Source organism: Acipenser ruthenus, chromosome 38 (assembly GCF_902713425.1).
Source record: "Acipenser ruthenus chromosome 38, fAciRut3.2 maternal haplotype, whole genome shotgun sequence".
In the NCBI taxonomy this organism is placed as follows: Eukaryota; Metazoa; Chordata; class Actinopteri; order Acipenseriformes; family Acipenseridae; genus Acipenser; species Acipenser ruthenus.
The window spans coordinates 8,758,251-8,778,262 of record NC_081226.1 but is presented as its reverse complement, the minus strand read 5'-3'; the positions used below and the strand labels follow the sequence as shown (position 1 = coordinate 8,778,262).

The window sequence follows — 20,012 nt, the reverse complement described above, 5'->3', positions numbered from 1 at the left end:
GGTCCACTGAGCAAACATAGCGACCAACTTCATTGATTTTGCCATTGCAGAAGAGATAGAAGCAATTGAGTTTCCCTTCGTGCTCCACCACCTTCAACAATTACAGCAACCTCAGAAAAGGTCAAACGATGTAGACAGCACAAATACATTTTTCATTAGTTGTCAGTATTTTATTAGCCTTTGTACAATTAATTAAATGCTACATTATACACAAATACATATACGTCCCATAATGATTGCATTTACTATAAGGATAAACAAAATGCAACAGAAAATATAACTGCATAAAGTGATGGAGTCCAGTAACCAAACTAGTGTATCCAGTGGTACTATTAGTTCACTGACATTCTTAATTAAAATATGTTCTATATATATATATGGCTTCTGATCACAAACAAACACAAGTGAACTCTCCCTACAATACAGTTTAGAAATATGCACACTCATAACTCACCTTTTGGGTGCACTGGGCTCTGGCTCTTCAGTACATCACTGAAAAGCCTACTGGCATATTTAAGATCTGCATGAAATAGGATGAGCAAAGATTAGTGGATATATAACTGTGGCATTACATGAAGTCGGAATATGCATTGTATCAAGAGGAGCTAACAGGTCTGGTAAAGGGTTAGGGTTAAGGATAGGGTTTGTCTAAACAAATACCAATGCAAATGCACAACAACAAAAGGCTGTAGTTATTGTATTACAGGGTTGTTGTAGTTATTGTATTACAGGGTTGTTGTAGTTATTGTATTACAGGGTTGTTGTAGTTATCGTATTACAGGGTTGTTGTAGTTATCGTATTACAGGGTTGTTGTAGTTATTGTATTCCAGGGTTGTTGTAGTTATTGTATTACAGGGTTGTTGTGGTTATTGTATTACAGGGTTGTTGTAGTTATCGTATTCCAGGGTTGTTGTAGTTATTGTATTACAGGGTTGTTGTAGTTATCGTATTACAGGGTTGTTGTAGTTATCGTAATATTTCGTACTTGACTGAATTCTTTCCTTCTCTGCAGGTGTGATAGTTGCCATGCCATCAGTGAGTGTAATATCCAGCTTTTCCATTATGGATGCTCACCAGGGAAGTGGCTGCCACTAACATAGCTTTTATAGACACAGATACACACAGGTGGGTTGAATGAATCACTCAGGATAACAATGTGGCTTTATCACACTTTAACCATTCAGGTGTGTTTTAAGTACATGTGGGTTACTTGTTAGTATATTATTAAATGTGATAATTATGGATAACTACTTTCACAGGAGAAAGCTTATGTACTTTCATATCTATTCTGAAAGTGACATTTAGCTTCCAACATTAGCACATATTTTATATGTGTATGTATGTGTACATTAGACCAAATACATTCCAAACCAACAGTTAACCGGTAAGGGCATCATTTGAAGTCTGCTTTACCTTTATTGTTTGTAGTTTAATCAATAGACAGCAATAAGAACAGGAACACTATACATGTCATTTAATAAACTAGAGCAATGTAACCTGCTCTGCAAGCTGTACTGGAAATGCCTGTATAAATAAACACACACACACACATACACACATAAATAGTAACATTGTCATGTCTGTGAAGCAGGACTCAGGGGAAACGCTGTTAATTCTTAATACAGGTTTATTTGAAAATAAAAGAAAGAGGGGATTCCTGTGGAGCTGCAACAACAAATAATCTGGACAGCAGCAGGACAAAATAAGACAGACAAGATAAACGAACTGGACAGACAACAAATCCTGCATTGCTGCAGGTGTCCAGATTGTTATTATTATTTTATTATAGGTCTGTTCAAGCAAGTTAAGTTCTGTACATCGGTTTTACTAGTTACGTCCGAGAATTTAATGCAAACACATAATATATACACATGTATGTCGTTTACAATAATAGGTTGTAATTTTTCCAAGCTGTTTTCGCATGTATTTCACACCCCCACACCAGGTGGCGGTATCCCCTTCACTAATCCTGCACATGGCTCTCAAAGCCCCTCTTGCACGGCTGGCGCTCTTCCATTGTTTATAGGGCGGGTCTGCGCAGACTCAACACCCAGAGCACGCGTCACCTCTGCTGTCAGTTCTGGCTGCGGCCAAGCAGTTTGCCTTACTGGGACAGGTGTTGTGCGCGCAGACCCACGTCATTTGACGCAAAGTCGATGCAGGCTCCCAAAAGCTTGCGCTACTAGAACGCAGCGACTGGCTTGGTTTTTGGGATGGAACTTTTTATTATTATTATTAGTTTATTTAGCAGACACCTTTATCCAAGGCAACTTACAGAGACTAGGGTGTGTGAACTGTGCATCAGCTGCAGAGTCACTTACAATTACATCTCAACTGAAAGACGGAGCACAAGGAGGTTAAGTGACTTCTCTTTGAAAAGACGCTGAGGTATGACACAGGTCCCATTTTGGGGATGGAACTGCTTAACAGTCCCGCTTTTTTATTGGTTCTTGTCTGTCAGAGGAATATGATGTCAACAGGAGTGGGAAAGCTTGGAGGCATTGTGGCATAGTGGTTAGGGCTCTGGACTCTTGACCAGAGGGTTGTGGGTTCAATCCCCAGTGGGGGACACTGCTGCTGTTCCCTTGAGTGAGGTACTTTACCTAAATTGCTCCAGTAAAAACCCAACTGTATAAATGGGGAATTGTATGTAAAAATAATGTGTAAAAATAATGTGTAAGTTGTCCTGGATAAGGGCGTCTGCTAAGAAATAAATAATAATAACATTGTGATAAGAGAGAGAGAAGCCATTAGGTGACTTTCATGTGATTTGATTGGCTCTTGTAATGCTTTATTGCATATTTCCCCAATTACCCCTTGTTCTCTATTCATTGCTTTCATTCCCCTTAACTCAAAAGCTACTTTATATATATATATATATATATATATATATATAGTAACAAACTCCTGTCCACCGACGAGCACAGACACGTAGAGATTGCAGGCAAGTAACTTTTATTTACAATATTCAGACACAACAGACTCTTTGAATCACTGAATGCCCTGTACGGGACACTAACTGTCTCACTTCTTCGCCCCTCTCTATCTAGTATAGAATACCAAGTCCTACAGGTCGGAGCCTGTAGAAGTCCGCTCCCGAGGAAGGGTCAGCGTAGACTCTCCCAGTGGTATGAGCTTTGTAATCCACGTAGTCCAACCGCTCCCTCCCCTGGTGTAGTCCTGCAACACGGGTAAGTATCCACAGACTCCTCACTCACTGCAGTCTCTCTGACACAGAGGTAAGGACAGCACCGACTCCCTCTGCTGGAGCCTCGCTGCAACACAGGAACAGGTAAGGACAGCGCCGACTCCCTCTGCTGGAGTCTCGCTGCAACACAGGTAACAGGTAAGGACAGCGCCGACTCCCTCTGCTGGAGTCCCGCTGCAACACAGGTAACAGGTAAGGACAGCACCGACTCCCTCGGCTGGAGTCTCGCTGCAACACAGGTAACAAACAACGGGAAGACTCTTGGCTGGGGTATGTAATGGGGCCCTGAATAAGAGCTCCTGGATGGCCACTCCTGTGTCCCACCTCCCGAGCAAGACGTGCCCAACGGCGTTGATGACTATATCCAGACTGTGGGGAAGAACCCCGGCAGCCAGTGTCCTGGGAGGTTCCAGAGCACCCCTGTGTAAAACGTGCTTATTTCCTGTTACAATAAACTGTGTCCTGCAAACCAAACTGTTGTTTCAGTCCGCTTCCTTTTCCTTTTATTTCTACCCGCTGCTCCTGCAGCGCGTACTCATACAATCCCTTTCCAGGTCCCGGATACTCCACACAGACACACAGACGGCCGCTGTGACGGTTCTCAACCGTCACGGAAGCTGCGGAACTGCTTTACTTAACACTGAGGAGCGGCGTTCGTACAAACGTTTAAATAAAACAAATTACCCTCGTAAAACAAAAGGCTACCTCACCAAGAGGAAAAACGCTCACAATTTAAACAAAACAAAACTCTTGTTCATCAAACAAAACACGTTCACTTTACCTTGCAAAGTTTTCTAACACTCTATATTTTTCTGGGTATTTCCTGCAGGACAATCCGGCGGTGCTCCCCACGATCACCCCCGTCCTGTCCTACCCTACTTCCTTATATACCCCAGGAACCCCGCCCTACCAATTAGTGCTCCGGTTCCTGGGTGCTGTTTGTTTCATTTTCCGTAGTAGCGCCGCCATTTCTTAAAGGCGACGTTACTTCTTTCTTACAATATATATATATATGGCAGTTCATTAAAGCAAATGTTTTCCTTTATCAAATGTTAATATTAAAACCCATTTTTGATAAAGAACATGGTATTCCTATAAAAGGACATCTTATTTGCTTATGTAATGTCCATCAATATATAGTCATGCGTAGGGGTTTATCAGACCTCACTTATGAGTTTTAAGAGACCATGCCCTTCAACAGCTTCAAATAAGCATTCCTTGCCTATCCATGACAGTTTAAACTGGCTATAGATGGTGATTAAATAGTTTTATATGCAAATATAATGCAAACTAAATACATTGTAAATTAGTAATGATTCCATCGAGTGAGAGATTACAGACATTCTTCTGCAAAGTACAAGCAACGTGTAAAAATGAGCCCCTCAACCATTTACTGTAAAGTCCTTCCTAATTGGAAACATTTACACTTGTAACGACCCACAGGCAGTCCTGATCGGATATGATCCATGACCTTTTATGTCATATCTCGGCCGTCCAATAACTAATCTATTTTTTTTTTTGCGTGGGTCATATCCATGACTACGGGTCATGTCTCCATATAATTGGTTTAGGGCTAGGATGGGTGGGACGTATAATATTATAATACAAGGATAAAATCAAAGTAGACGTCAAAATGTCAGAATTCCTCTAGAGGAAAATGTACTTGAACTTTGACCCATTCGACTCCTCGAGATCACTTTGCAGTGAGATTGGTAGAACTGAGCACCACACAATGCATTCACTTCAGTTGTGTAGATTCCAAAACACACCCTTTTAATGATGTAATTTATGACCCCTCCTCACTATACCTATACGTGGCAAGTCTCCAGGCCTCATACACACATTCCTTTGCATGTGTTATCTCTGAGATTCTCCCATCCCCCATGCAAGCAAGCAAAGCAGAGCTGTAAAACCCCCTACACAAATGCCCATAAATGGTCATATTTGCTCTCCCTCTAGTCAAACTGCAATTTATTGAGACAGACCCTACACTCTGTGCTCAATATCTCTCCATTGAAAGTACCATACATTCCAAATATGAACGTGGTGATTGATTATCTGTCTTTAGGCCGTGCTGGAGATACCCTTATATTATTATTATATATTTCTTAGCAGACGCCCTTATCCAGGGCGACTTACAATTGTTACAAGATGTCACATTATTTCACATTATACAGATATCATATTATTTTTACATATAATTACCCATTTATACAGTTGTTTTTTTACTGGAGCAATCTAGGTAAAGTACCTTGCTCAAGGGTACAGCAGCAGTGTCCCCCACCTGGGATTGAACCCATGACCCTCCAGTCAAGAGTCCAGAGCCCTAACCACTACTCCACACTGCTGTCATGGTAGACTTGTTTTCTAGATTCGACTCGGCCGTACCCACTAGAGAGCAGACCACACAGACCACAATAAAAGCTCCATAGAAAGCCATAATTCAGCCTTTTGGATGTCCGGAGCGTATCCACTCCGACCGTGGGGCTGCATTCGAGTCAGAATTGGTGCAAGAACTAAGCAGGTTGTATGGCTTTCGGAAAAGCTGCACTACCCCGTACCATCCACAAGGGAACGGGGCTTGTGAGAGACTTAATCAAAACTTTTGTCTTTGTTAGCATCTTTGAGAGAGGATGTGATGTTTGGATGCCACGCCCATCTCCCTGTGGATCTAGTAACCAGAACAATACCGACACGGAATCCCCAGACCTTGAGAGGATGGATCTGTTCCTTCCTTTGGTTAAAGCTTTGAACCCGGAAGGACCCGTATTGTACTGTATCGTGAGTGTTTTGTTTGTTTTGTATAATTGTTATTATTAGACGGCTAACACGTTCTGGAGCTGTCGTCAGAGGCCAGCACTTACCTGGAACATCCCTGCACTGGAGCATGATCAATTGTATTTACAGCACGAGCACTACTGCACTCACTGAGGACTGGTGACCGTGTATGTGTTTTGAATACCGTGTACATTGTATGGGGCTGCCCCGTGAATTAAATATACAGAGCAGTACACATCATTGTGTATTCCCTGTATCTCATTATTATTTCTGCTGGTCGGGTGTTCAGAGGTGGAGTGAGAGAGCGAGATAGTAAGAATTGAAACTGAAATTAAAACTAAAGAATTAACAATTGCTATGCATGCTGTCATTACACCAGCTCGCACTGGCATTACACCAGCGTGCTGTCATTACACCAGCGCGACACTGGCATTAAACCAGCACGCACTGGCATTACACCAGCGTGCTGTCATTACACCAGCGTGCTGTCATTACACCAGCGTGCTGTCATTACACCAGCCTGCACTGGCATTACACCAGCGTGCTGTCATTACACCAGCGTGCTGTCATTACACCAGCGTGCTGTCATTACACCAGCGCGCACTGTCATTACACCAGCGTGCTGTCATTACACCTGCGTGCACTGTCATTACACCAGCGTGCTGTCATTACACCAGCGTGCTGTCATTACACCAGCGTGCTGTCATTACACCAGCGTGCACTGTCATTACACCAGCGTGCACTGTCATTACACCAGCGTGCTGTCATTACACCAGCGTGCTGTCATTACACCAGCGCGCACTGGCATTACACCAGCGCGCACTGTCATTACACCAGCGTGCTGTCATTACACCAGCGTGCTGTCATTACACCAGCGTGCACTGTCATTACACCAGCGCGCACTGTCATTACACCAGCGTGCTGTCATTACACCAGCGTGCTGTCATTACACCAGCGTGCTGTCATTACACCAGCGCGCACTGTCATTACACCAGTGTGCTGTCATTACACCAGCGTGCTGTCATTACACCAGCGTGCTGTCATTACACCAGCGCGCACTGTCATTACACCAGCGTGCTGTCATTACACCAGCGTGCTGTCATTACACCAGCGCGCACTGTCATTACACCAGCGTGCTGTCATTACACCAGCGTGCTGTCATTACACCAGCGCGCACTGTCATTACACCAGTGTGCTGTCATTACACCAGCGTGCTGTCATTACACCAGCGTGCTGTCATTACACCAGCGCGCACTGTCATTACACCAGCGTGCTGTCATTACACCAGCGTGCTGTCATCACACCAGCGCGCTGTCATTACACCAGCGTGCTGTCATTACACCAGCGTGCTGTCATTACACCAGCGTGCTGTCATTACACCAGCGTGCACTGTCATTACACCAGCGTGCACTGTCATTACACCAGCGTGCTGTCATTACACCAGCGTGCTGTCATTACACCAGCGTGCTGTCATTACACCAGCGCGCACTGTCATTACACCAGTGTGCTGTCATTACACCAGCGTGCTGTCATTACACCAGCGCGCACTGGCATTACACCAGCGTGCTGTCATTACACCAGCGTGCTGTCATTACACCAGCGTGCTGTCATTACACCAGCGCGCACTGTCATTACACCAGTGTGATGTCATTACACCAGCGTGCTTTCATTACACCAGCGCGCACTGGCATTACACCAGCGTGCTGTCATTACACCAGCGTGCTGTCATTACACCAGCGCACTGTCATTACACCAGCATGCTGTCATTACACCAGCGTGCACTGTCATTACACCAGTGTGCTGTCATTACACCAGCGTGCTGTCATTACACCAGCGTGCACTGTCATTACACCAGCGTGCAGTCATTACACCAGCGTGCTGTCATTACACCAGCGTGCTGTCATTACACCAGCGTGCTGTCATTACACCAGCGCGCTGTCATTACACCAGCGTGCTGTCATTACACCAGCACGCACTGTCATTACACCAGCGTGCTGTCATTACACCAGCGTGCTGTCATTACACCAGCGTGCTGTCATTACACCAGCGTGCACTGTCATTACACCAGCGTGCTGTCATTACACCAGCGTGCTGTCATTACACCAGTGTGCTGTCATTACACCAGCGTGCACTGTCATTACACCAGCGTGCTGTCATTACACCAGCGTGCTGTCATTACACCAGCGTGCTGTCATTACACCGGCGTGCTGTCATTACACCGGCGTGCACTGTCATTACACCAGCGTGCTGTCATTACACCAGCGTGCTGGCATTATACCAGCGCGCACTGGCATTACACCAGCGTGCTGTCATTACACCAGCGTGCTGGCATTACACCAGCGTGCTGTCATTACACCATCGCGCTGTCATTACACCAGCGTGCTGTCATTACACCAGCACGCACTGTCATTACACCAGCGTGCTGTCATTACACCAGCGTGCTGTCATTACACCAGCGTGCTGTCATTACACCAGCGTGCACTGTCATTACACCAGCGTGCTGGCATTATACCAGCGCGCACTGTCATTACACCAGCGTGCTGTCATTACACCAGCGTGCTGGCATTACACCAGCGTGCTGTCATTACACCAGCACGCACTGTCATTACACCAGCGTGCTGTCATTACACCAGCGTGCTGTCATTACACCAGCGTGCTGTCATTACACCAGCGTGCACTGTCATTACACCAGCGTGCTGTCATTACACCAGTGTGCTGTCATTACACCAGCGTGCACTGTCATTACACCAGCGTGCTGTCATTACACCAGCGTGCTGTCATTACACCAGCGTGCTGTCATTACACCGGCGTGCTGTCATTACACCAGCGTGCTGTCATTACACCAGCGTGCTGGCATTACACCAGCGCGCACTGGCATTACACCAGCGTGCACTGTCATTACACCAGCGTGCTGTCATTACACCAGCGTGCTGGCATTACACCAGCGCACACTGTCATTACGTTTTATTTAGTGTTCGCTTTATTTTGTGTTTTGGCCACCGTGCCATATTATTTTGCAAAGTGTTTTGTTTGTTTGTTTAAATCTTTAATTGGCAATAAACTCGCCCAACAGCGCTTCATACCTCCCAGTACTGTGTGTCTCTTCCTGGTCTGACGTCACCCACAAGCCATCTTGCTCACGCTAGCCTACAGTATAACTATCAGGAATAGATGAGGAGTAATTGACCAATGCAATCCAATAATATCCATGTTAAGTTGTTGAAGGGCGCTGGTCTCTTAAAACCCATAAGCTAAAGAGCAGATATAGGCCTTTTTGTATTTTTTATTTATTTATTTGCATGTGATAGGTTTATAAAATATGTTGAATTCCACCATTCTATTCATACTGAGGTCTGATAAACCCCTACGCATGACTGTATATTGATGGACATTACATAAGCAAATGAGATGTCCTTTTTTTGGAATGCCATATTCCTTCTCAAAAATGTATTTTAATATTAACCTTTAATAATCTATTTCAGTGTGATGCAGTTTCTTCATTGTAATAAATAAATAAGCTTTAAAAAAAAAAAATTGATTTCTGTTTCTTCTTAAAACAAAATTTGGGGAGAGTATGACCTAGAAACTGGGCTGTCATGTGTAAGAACAGAACATCCCATAAACTCGGCTGAATTCGGAACAGCAGAAAAGCCCAGAATTTGGGACGTTATCTGAAAAGCAAAGCGGTCCAGAATTTGGCATATAGCCTCAGAACAGGGGCAGTGTATATATAAAACTGTGATTACATTAGAGATAAACTAATGCATCCTGTAACAAAACTGAAATAGTGCAGTATATAGATTTGCAATTAAAATAAATCATGCAAATGATAAGAAGTAGTAAGGTATAGTCAGTAAAACATTTTTTTTAACTCAATTTCATTGCAGAATGTTCTTTGGTTGTTTATTTGAGATGGTGATTGTTTTTTAAAACACTTTATTAACTGTATGACTGGGGGAAGCAAATCTAAATGTAATGATGCTTGTTATATATTGTTATATAGTTTCCTTATTGCACCCTAAACCAGTTCCTAACTGCGGACGCGCATGTACACCAGATATACACATACTGTCAATTCTCATGAAAATGAATTTCAAGGGACCAGCAAAAACGTGTTATCAGTAATTCTGATTATCAGCAGTCTCAAATGCATATGGTCAGTTTGTATTGAAGTTACAGTGAGACTGAAATCAAATTTCAATTACAGTCAGCTACAGTGAAAAGTATTATAAATGTAATTACAGTTGTAAGTGAGCTTTTAAAAAGTATACATGGCAAATGAACTGCAGTTGAAATGTGCATGTCCCAGCTGCTGTGCTCATTCCTCAGGGTGTGTCTCATAGTGATTCCAGATTCAGGCACATTCTGATCACAGGCATTTTTAAAGCACAGAAGCAAGGCGTCCTCAGCATCAGGTATTGAGCAAATCAGAAACGCTGACGACTTGCATGCAGTTTGCTGTTCACAGGCCTGTATTATTGTATCCCGTTATTTCAGAACGGTTTTCAAAGTGCTTGTGGGAATGTTGAAATCTGCAGCAGCATCTTTCTTTTTCTTGTACGGTGCTGCATTATCCATCGCTTTCAGCACCTCCACTTGTCTTCAAGGAGCGCACGTATTTGTGTGAGCAGCATGGCAACTCGAAATGCATCATGGGAACCGAAGTCCCCAAACGACACTAAAATACAGAACAGAGATGCTAATGTGGATGCAAGTGAATACATTTCCCACAATCCTTTACACTCAGCTGTTTGAACTAGGATGTTTTATTTTATTCACATTTCTTCCCTGGGAAGGCTCCAAAATAATTTGCATCTGTGTTAATTTAACTTGTATTATAAGAAATTATTTACAATAAGCAACACTGAATGCAAATCTAGTAGTAAGCGTGGCATTGACTCCTCATAATGTGGATGTTGCAGAATGTTTGTGTGTGAAAGCATGAGTTGCATCGGTATGTATTTATGTGTACGAACGGTAAATAAATCCCTTGCAAAATCTATACCCCGCCCCCATCTATACCCTATTAAATACTAATAGGATATTACAAAATCGTAATTCATGCTTTAGCAAGCTGTTGTTTAATTATACATCCTTCAGTTAGAATCCACGACCCTTAAACTGAACACTGTTACATGTGTTATTATCCATCCTGTATTCGTTCCAGCACCTGTTACACAATTAACCAGATCACTTCAAATATTTACACGTCTCATAATGTCAGATTGTTCCATCAGATATTACACTGACCCGTTTCTCTTGTCCAGCGACTTACAGCCACAGCCTGTTATACTTATGCATAGTTCACACACCCTAGTCTCTGTAAGTCGCTTTGGATAAAGGCGTCTGCTAAATAAACAAATAATACTAATAATTCTGTCAATCTCAGCACTCTTTAGTTGAGCTGGGATACTCAATCTTTGTCTTGTAGTCGATGCAGGTGAGAATGAAGTTGTTGTTTGTGGTTCAATGTTCCAGCGTCAGAGGCTGATTTCCTGTAGGATTTGCTTGTATTCCTGGTCACACAACCCAGACTCGCTCAGTGGATTGGAAAACTCTTGCTGTAAATTTGACCAGTGGCAGCAGGCTGAATCAGTTAATTCATTATTGGTTCAACATTTGTTGACTTTTCCTTTCTTCGATTGCAACCCAGTTGGTCGAGTTTCTCTTTATGGCCTTTTGATTTATTTAAGTTTCTTATAATGTTGATCAAACTATGGGGTGTCCCTGTTGAATATTGTGAAGAGCTCTTGTAAGGCTGTTACCCGTAGCTCTCTCTTCTTACTGAAAACCTAACCCTAGCACAAAGGATTATTCATCTTCAACCTCTCACCTTGGAGTCCAGGTGCAACCCGATCTTGTTTATTCAGGGCCTCCAAAGCTCAGGAATTCAGGAGAGGCGTTCTCCCCCAATACATATTGGTGTTACTATGGTGATCAGGCCATTTCACCTCAAGTCGCCATGGCTACCGGGGCCTATTCCTGGTAAGCTCTACAATGTTACACATTTCTCCACTCCCTTGTACATCTGCAGGTGCCAGGTCCAACACTGCAAAAGAGCAAGAAAGAGTTGGTATAAAACCTGTCTGAGTTTCTGTGCCTATGACCCGTGCACATGCGTGCTACACTTGTATTACATGGTGCAGTTTACAAAAGCAGGGTAAAATAAAAGCATGGGCAATGCACATTGCAAAATATTCAATCATTGATTTGATTCATTTGTTCTAGAAACGTGACAAAATGTACAAGACAAACCCTCCAGGCGGTTGTCCAGTAAGGACGGTGCAGTCTTGTCTCTGGGATGCTACATACCGGGGTCGGGATACTCGTTCCCATCAATGTATTTATTTTCAAGTCTATGCAGTTTAAATGCTAAACCCTGAAACTCATTCCCCACACTGAGTTATCAATTTCTCCTGACTCGTCCATCAGATGAGGTGCAGAATAGTTTCCTTTCTGCATATTCCTGCTCCCAGGCACTGACTGCATTGACAGCCTGAGTTAAACTGACAGCAGAGAAGCCTCTTGTGACGTGTCCGCGTCTCCGCCCACTTTCTGACACAATCAGAGTGCAAGAGAGCTGAAATGCATTTTGAACATTTAAAAATCAAGCTCTTAGAGCGATACACAAAACAGTAAATTACACAGGGACTCATAATGAAAGGTTAAGGTTTCGTTCTGAATGAACATGGGCTTCGTCTCTGGTGTGATTTCAGAGCTCCTGCCTGACGGAAGTGCTTGCCACAGTCAGAGCACCAATACGGTTTCTCTCCTGTATGAGTTCGTTGGTGTACTCGAAGGTCATTTTTAGTACGGAAACTCTTCCCACAGTCAGAGCAGTGATACGGTTTCTCTCCTGTGTGAATTCGTTGGTGTGTATGAAGATTGGTTTTAAAACGGAAACTCTTTCCACAGTCAGAGCAGCAATATGGTTTCTCTCCTGTATGAATTCGCTGGTGTGCTTTCAGGGATACTGTGTGACTGAAACTCTTCCCACAGTCAGAGCAGAGATATGGTTTCTCTCCAGTGTGAATTCGCTGGTGTGTTTTCATGTATCCTGACTGACTGAAACTCTTTCCACAGTCAGAGCAGCAATACGGTTTCTCTCCTGTATGAATTCGCTGGTGTGTTTTCAGGGATTCTGTGTGGCTGAAACTCTTCCCACAGTCAGAGCAGATATATGGTTTCTCTCTAGTGTGAATTCGCAGGTGTTTATTCAAGGCTCTTGGCTGACTGAAACTCTTCCCACAGTGAGAGCAGCAATACGGTTTCTCTCCTGTGTGAATTCTCTGGTGTGTTGTCAGATGATCTGACTGAATGAAACTCTTCCCACAGTCAGAGCAGCAATACGGTTTCTCTCCTGTGTGAATCGCTGGTGTGTTTTCAGATGAACTGACTGAATGAAACTCTTCCCACAGTCAGAGCAGCAATACGGTTTCTCTCCTGTGTGAATTCGCTGATGTTTTGTCAGGGTTCCTCTTTCTCTGAAACTCTTCCCACAGTCAGAGCAGCGATACAGTTTCTCTCCTGTATGAATTCGCTGGTGTGTTTTCAGTTTTCCTGAAACTCTGAAACTCTTCCCACAGTCAGAGCAGCAATACGGTTTCTCTCCTGTGTGAATTCGCTGATGTTTTGTCAGGGTTCCTCTTTCTCTGAAACTCTTCCCACAGTCAGAGCAGCTATACAGTTTCTCTCCTGTATGAATTCGCTGGTGTGTTTTCAGGTTTCCTAACTGGGTGAAACCTTTCCCACAGTCAGGATATTCTCCACCGCCCGCCCTCGCTTTAGCTGCTGGACTGGAACCTGGAAAATATGAACAGGAAAGAAAGTAAGAGGGACTGCTTGTAGGCTTAGGACATGTGGCTAGGTGGTGAAGTGGATTAAAGTATGTGCATTTTATCTGTGGGGTTTGCTCTGGGTCACACCAGTTTAAAAATGCAAAGTTAAACTTAAAGCCTTTATGTGTGAAAGCAAAGTCAGTAAAGACTGATTTTGGTGAAACCGATCCCTGGGATCAAAATCTGAGTTTGAAGTTCTCCTGTAATGTTTCAGATCTATTGCCCCTGACAAACCCAGATTACAATTATATCAGCATTAGATTACAATTATATCTCTCTCATCATGGTATTTTATGACCTCCTTTTCTTTCCCTACTCCTCCCCCTCCTCTGATCTCTCTATCTCTGTTCCTCTGGAATCTACCACACTCTCTCCCTCTTCCTCCGCTAAGAACCTCGGAGTCACCCTGGACCCCTGCCTCTCTTATTCCCAGCACATCTCCACTCTGGCACGCACTTGCCGATTCTTCCTGAGCAACATCCGAAGAATCCGACCCTTCCTCACCAACTGTGCCATCTAGCTCCTGGTCCAGGCCTTGGTACTCTCCTGCCTAGACTACTGCAACTCCCTCCTGGCTGGCCTCCCTGCGTCCGCCACCCGTCCGCTCCAGCTCATCCAGAACTCCGCTGCCCGCCTGGTGTTCTCTCTGCCTCGCTTCTCCCATGCTACTCCACTCCTCCGCTCACTCCACTGGCTCCCGATCACCGCTCGCATCCAGTTCAAGACTCTTGTACTAGCCTACAGATGCCTTGAGCAGACTGCACCCAGCTACCTCCAGACCCTCATCTCTCCCTACACCCCCACTCAACCTCTCCGCTCCGCCTGCACTAGAAGACTGGCTCTACCTCCTCTACGCTCCCCTGCCTCCAGAGCCCGCTCCTTCTCCACCCTCGCCCCGCAGTGGTGGAATCTCTTTCCTACAGATGCCAGGACTGCCCAGTCCCTGACCACATTCCGGCGCCTCCTCAAGACACACCTCTTCAGAAAGAACCTGTAGAACTCCTGTTTTTCCCCTGGGACACATATCATCCTTCCTTAAATGCGCATTACTTGCTCTTATCTGCCCCCTATTTTACTGCAATCTGCCAAGTGTTTAATCTGTAGTATTTTGTATTTAATTATATCCTGATGTAACTATCACTGACACTGTTATCTGCTGTATTATTGAATTGTATTTTGTCAAACTTGTACTTGCTTAAACCAAAGTCATTGTATTCATCATTGTATTTGTCTTGCTCTTAATTGTATTATTACTTGCACTGTGATTCTTGAAATGTAATTGTTGACGACTGTAAGTCGCCCTGGATAAGGGTGTCTGCTAAGAAATAAATAATAATAATAATAATAATAATAATAATAATAATAATGAGTTTTTACAAATCTTGGGGTCTGTACAGATGCATACACTGAACTGCAGTGTAATCCTCATCAGCTGTCAATGATGTGCTTGTAGACTGGAACGGCTCCCTCCCTCTCTCTGTTTGGAATCATCTTGTTTATTGTTGTACAGATATACATCACGGTGCATTAGAAATGTGCAGCCCCATGCCATAGCATTACATTACACATGCAGGGTTTATGTGTTTTGTTAATTCAATTCTCTCTATTTATAATTCCTGATGTAACTTAAAAAAAAGGATGATGAGTAGGTAGATTCAAGAAACTGCACAGAGTCCTTTTCTTCAGTCAGTTGTTAGGTTTATTGAAATATGCAGGGAGCCTGGTCTCAGGTACAGGACACAGAATACTCGTTCTTACAATTGTTGCATGACATTAAATACCCTTCTGCATAGGTGTCTGTCTCTCTCCTCCTCTTTCTCTGACACTTAACCAATAGAAAAGGTACAACTCATTATCATTATGTGTGTGTGTGTGTGTGTGTGTGTGTGTGATCTAGTGTGAAGATCTCTGAACTCAGTGCTTTCTTCAGACCCTGGTGTCACAAAGGTCCATACATCTGGTTTTTGTCATCTTCCTTGTTCCTATCTCTCCGATTTGCCTAAGACACTTTGATCCCAGTTTCATTATCTCTTTTTGGCTCTTCGGTCCCCCTTGAAAACTAGCTTTATGACCCCGTCATAAACCAGCTGTATTTTCTAAGCAAAAACCTGTTAACTAGTTTTATAACCCAGTGGACTCCCGAAGGGCAAGCTTCTTTCATGTCAGGGCTGGAGATCAAAGGACTTGTTTGTACAGCCGTGTGCTGCTGGCCAGCCATTTGCTTTGACACAAAAGAATCTTTTTCAGTTGTTACAACTTCAGAGTAACTTCTCTACCATATTGCAGCTTTCATCTATCACAGCAGTGCTTGCATTTTTGGAACTAACAGTTTTTTCTATCCAATGTTAAATCACTTTTCAGAAAAATAACATGAATACAGCCGTCATTCCTCATGCGTAGCAAACTGCTATTCAATACTTGTTCCATGTTTTCCAACAATTCCTATAACTGAATCCCAACACAGTGGGTTACAGGACTCCAGTATACAGACAGAAACACAAGCAGTTTATTTTATACAGTTACACAGACTGTAAATGTATCAGGAACCTACACTACAGACAAAAGCTTAGCATCACCTAGACATTTTAGGATTGAGACCATTAAAAGAAATAATAATAATAATTAAAAAAAAAATATATAAATAATAATAATAAATAAAAAATAAAAAAAACACAACACTATATAATGTGACATAACATGAAATACTGGCAGACTTTTGCAATATAATGATGCTGTAATTTCATTTGATTACATGATGCTAAATAAAAGGTCTAAACAGGGGTGGGAGCAGAGCAAAGTAGCCAAGACTGAAAATGTATGGTGCTGTGAAGGCGAGTACTTTTAGTAGTTTATATTTTAACAGTAGTTGCACGTAGTCTATACAGTACAAATACAAAGCAAACATGCGTACACAACCTACAGGAACACACACTGTGCACAACAACTGCACAAAGTGTTACATGTTACAAAAAGTGCAAACAGAAACAAACAGAAACACAACAGCTGTATTGCTGGTTTCTCAGCTTCTTGTAATAACTTGTTACTTCTAAGCTGCCGTGCAGAAGGCTGCCTGTCAAGGAAATACCAAAAAAAAAAAAAAAAAAAAAAAAGCTTATTACTGCGTTGAGAATACCTCGTTTAAATATGGATGCTTGTTTTCACTGCATTGCCTCATGTACAGCTAACCATAGATATTCTATTTATTTCTATTCTTTTAAATAGAATATCTTTGAGCTAACCTTGAAAGATTTTGCGGTACGACAAAGGTCAAACGGCATTCAAACATTGAAACTCAAGACACTACTGAAACCATCTTTAAAAACGTAGCAATGTTCTGTAAAAGTTTTGGCTGCAAAACGGAAGCAGACAAAAATAGATTTTTTTAAAAACAATTTTGAGCGACAAATTCAGCGACATTTTCAAGTTTTGTAAACCTTTTAAAATGATGTTGACATACTCTTGAAAAGAAACGTGCAATTTCCATATTTTGATGCCTTTAAATCAATAAATCGTACACACGGGAGGCAACCCTTACATTTCTAATACTATGTAGAAATAATTATGAAGTTTTAAAACCAGATACCTTCAAATTATTAGTAAATTGTAACATCATGTATGCCACTAACTCAAAAGAGCCAACAGTGAGAGACCCTGAATGCAGCAAGATGCACCTGAATCCTCATGCAGGTACAGTACGAGCACGTGAAGGTCTTTCTATGGGAATGGGTTAAACAGGCTTGTGATAATAACAGGTGAAGAGTTTGCTGAAGCATTACTGTGTTTATTACACTGTGTATGTACAGTAACACAGTTGTTTAGTGTTCAGATAGTTTTGTCATTTTACCTTTAGGTCAGTATTCAATGTTTTACAGTAACTCTCTAATCCGGCACCACTTTCCAGTCCCAAGCGATGCCGGATTGGACAGGTTTTAAAGTAATCTAACTAATATGCTCCCTCTCTTTCAACCACACTGTGGATTTCACGCAATCTAGAATGACAATGTCACAGCTACTGGGAGTCACTCACCTGCTAGACTGCATTCTGAATGGGAGCGCCCGTCTTCCTTTCCACCTCCTTGCGTGCTGTTGGGAGAGCCTTCCTCTCCAGCGCCTTGCTCTCTCACGCAGATTCTCTCCAGCACCATGCTACACTCCCGCAGGCGTACAGGCTCCTGCTCAAGGATGTTTGGTTTGAAGTCCTCGGATTCTTCCTTCACTGGTTCCATGTCCTCAAACTCTACTTCAGGGGGCTCCTGTTTAATATGGACAGTTTCCAGAACCTCTTCTTGTTTCACAGGAAGGGATTCTTCCATCTGGGGGATCTCCAATTCATTGTGCTCAGCTTTAATGTCAGAGACCTCTGGCTGACTGCTGTCACATTGTATCTCACAGAGCTCCTGTTTAATGGGGAGGGAAGCCAGCCCAGAGAACTCCACTCTAATGGGGACAAGTTCAAGTTCAGGGAACTCCTCTTTAATCTGGACAGATTCCATCTTCACACTGTCCATGGCAGCAGACCGGATTCTGTTTAGTAGCTGCTGAAAAAATAATCATGTATCAATTTAAATAGTGTAATGAACGGCATTCAAGGGACAAATGCAATCTGGCATTATAGCAGGAGTGGCTTTACTATTGAAGGAACACAGAATTTCTTTTAATAAATTTATAATATCATAGGATTTTATCTGTTGAAAAAGTTTAACCATTTGCGGCCATGTTGGACCAGGTCTGACATTACAATTTTCCCTTTACGGTCTGATGTAACTTAAAAAAGGATGGTGAGTAAGTAGATTCAAGAAACTGCACAGAGTCCTTTTCTTCAATCAGGAGTCTGGTCCCAGGTACAGGACAAACAGAATACTCGTTCTTACAATTGTTGCATGACATTAAATACCCTTCTGCATAGGTGTCTGTCTCTCTCCTCCTCTTTCTCTGACACTTAACCAATAGAAAAGGTACAACTCATTATCCTGTTACCATATATTTCATGTGCGAGTGTGTGTGTGTGTGAGTGTGTGTGTGTGATCTAGTGTGAAGACCTCTGAACTCAGTGCATTCTTCACACCCCTGGTGCCACAAAGGTCCATACATCTGGTTTTTGTCATCTTCTTGAGACCTTTTCTCTTTTGATCTATTTGAAGTCTTAGGCTCCTTCAGTCCTTCAGTCCCCTTGAAAACTAGCTTTATGACCCCGTCATAAACCAGCTGTATTTTCTAAGCAAAAACCTGTTAACTAGTTTTATACCCCAGTGGACTCCCCGAACGGCAAGCTTCTTTCATGTCAGGGCTGGAGATCAAAGGACTTGTTTGTACAGCCGTGTGCTGCTGGCCAGCCATTTGCTTTGACACAAAAGAATCTTTTTCAGTTGTTACAACTTCAGAGTAACTTCTCTACCATATTGCAGCTTTCATCTATCACAGCAGTGCTTGCATTTTTGGAACTAACAGTTTTTTCTATCCAATGTTAAATCACTTTTCAGAAAAATAACATGAATACAGCCGTCATTCCTCATGCGTAGCAAACTGCTATTCAATACTTGTTCCATGTTTTCCAACACGGTCCGACATCATCAAAAAGATGTCAAGCGCAGGTCTCTAGGTCATTTTTTCTCAGGAAAAAGCAGAGAAAAGCTTTCAATGGCTGAGTGAGACCGATAGCAGCCGAAAAAAAAAAATAAGGAGGCAGATCTGTACAGATAGTCAGATAGATAGTCCCTTCAACACAGACATAACACGGACATAAACAAACAAGATACCTGCTTCCGCATCCAGCGCTCAAAGAATATCACAGACATTGCCAAGCTTGACGTTACAGTAATAAAATAATGCCAAATGCATACTGAGTTTCTACTGAAGCTACAGTAACACTGAAATCAAATTTCATTGACAGTACAATGAAAAGTATTATAAATGTAGTAGTACTGTGCATTTTATTGACAATACGGTTGTAAGAGAGCCTGCAGCAGGGCAGCAGGAGAGAGCCCTGCACACTATTAGCGGGGGCAGGGCACAGCCCTGCTTGTATAGAGGCTTTGTATTATTAATAGAATGTATAAATATGACTGTATTATTAATAGAATGTATAAATATGACTATTATTAATAGAATGTATAAATATGACTATTATTAATAGAATGTACAAATATGACTGTATTATTAATAGAATGTATAAATATGACTGTATTAT

At 42.6% G+C, this 20,012-nt stretch overlaps 1 long non-coding RNA gene and 1 pseudogene across 1 annotated transcript; one reads left to right on the top strand and one right to left on the bottom strand.

Annotated features, from left to right (window-relative positions):
• Positions 1 to 33: 33 nt before the first annotated feature.
• On the top strand, positions 34 to 6,114 carry LOC131707009 (uncharacterized). Its single transcript, XR_009310918.1, has 3 exons — positions 34 to 120; positions 1,014 to 1,126; positions 5,828 to 6,114. It is a non-coding gene; the product is annotated as an uncharacterized LOC131707009 (long non-coding RNA).
• A 2,560-nt stretch (positions 6,115 to 8,674) lies between these two features.
• Positions 8,675 to 18,961, bottom strand: LOC131706969 (zinc finger protein OZF-like; annotated as a pseudogene).
• Between the last annotated feature and the right edge of the window lie 1,051 nt (positions 18,962 to 20,012).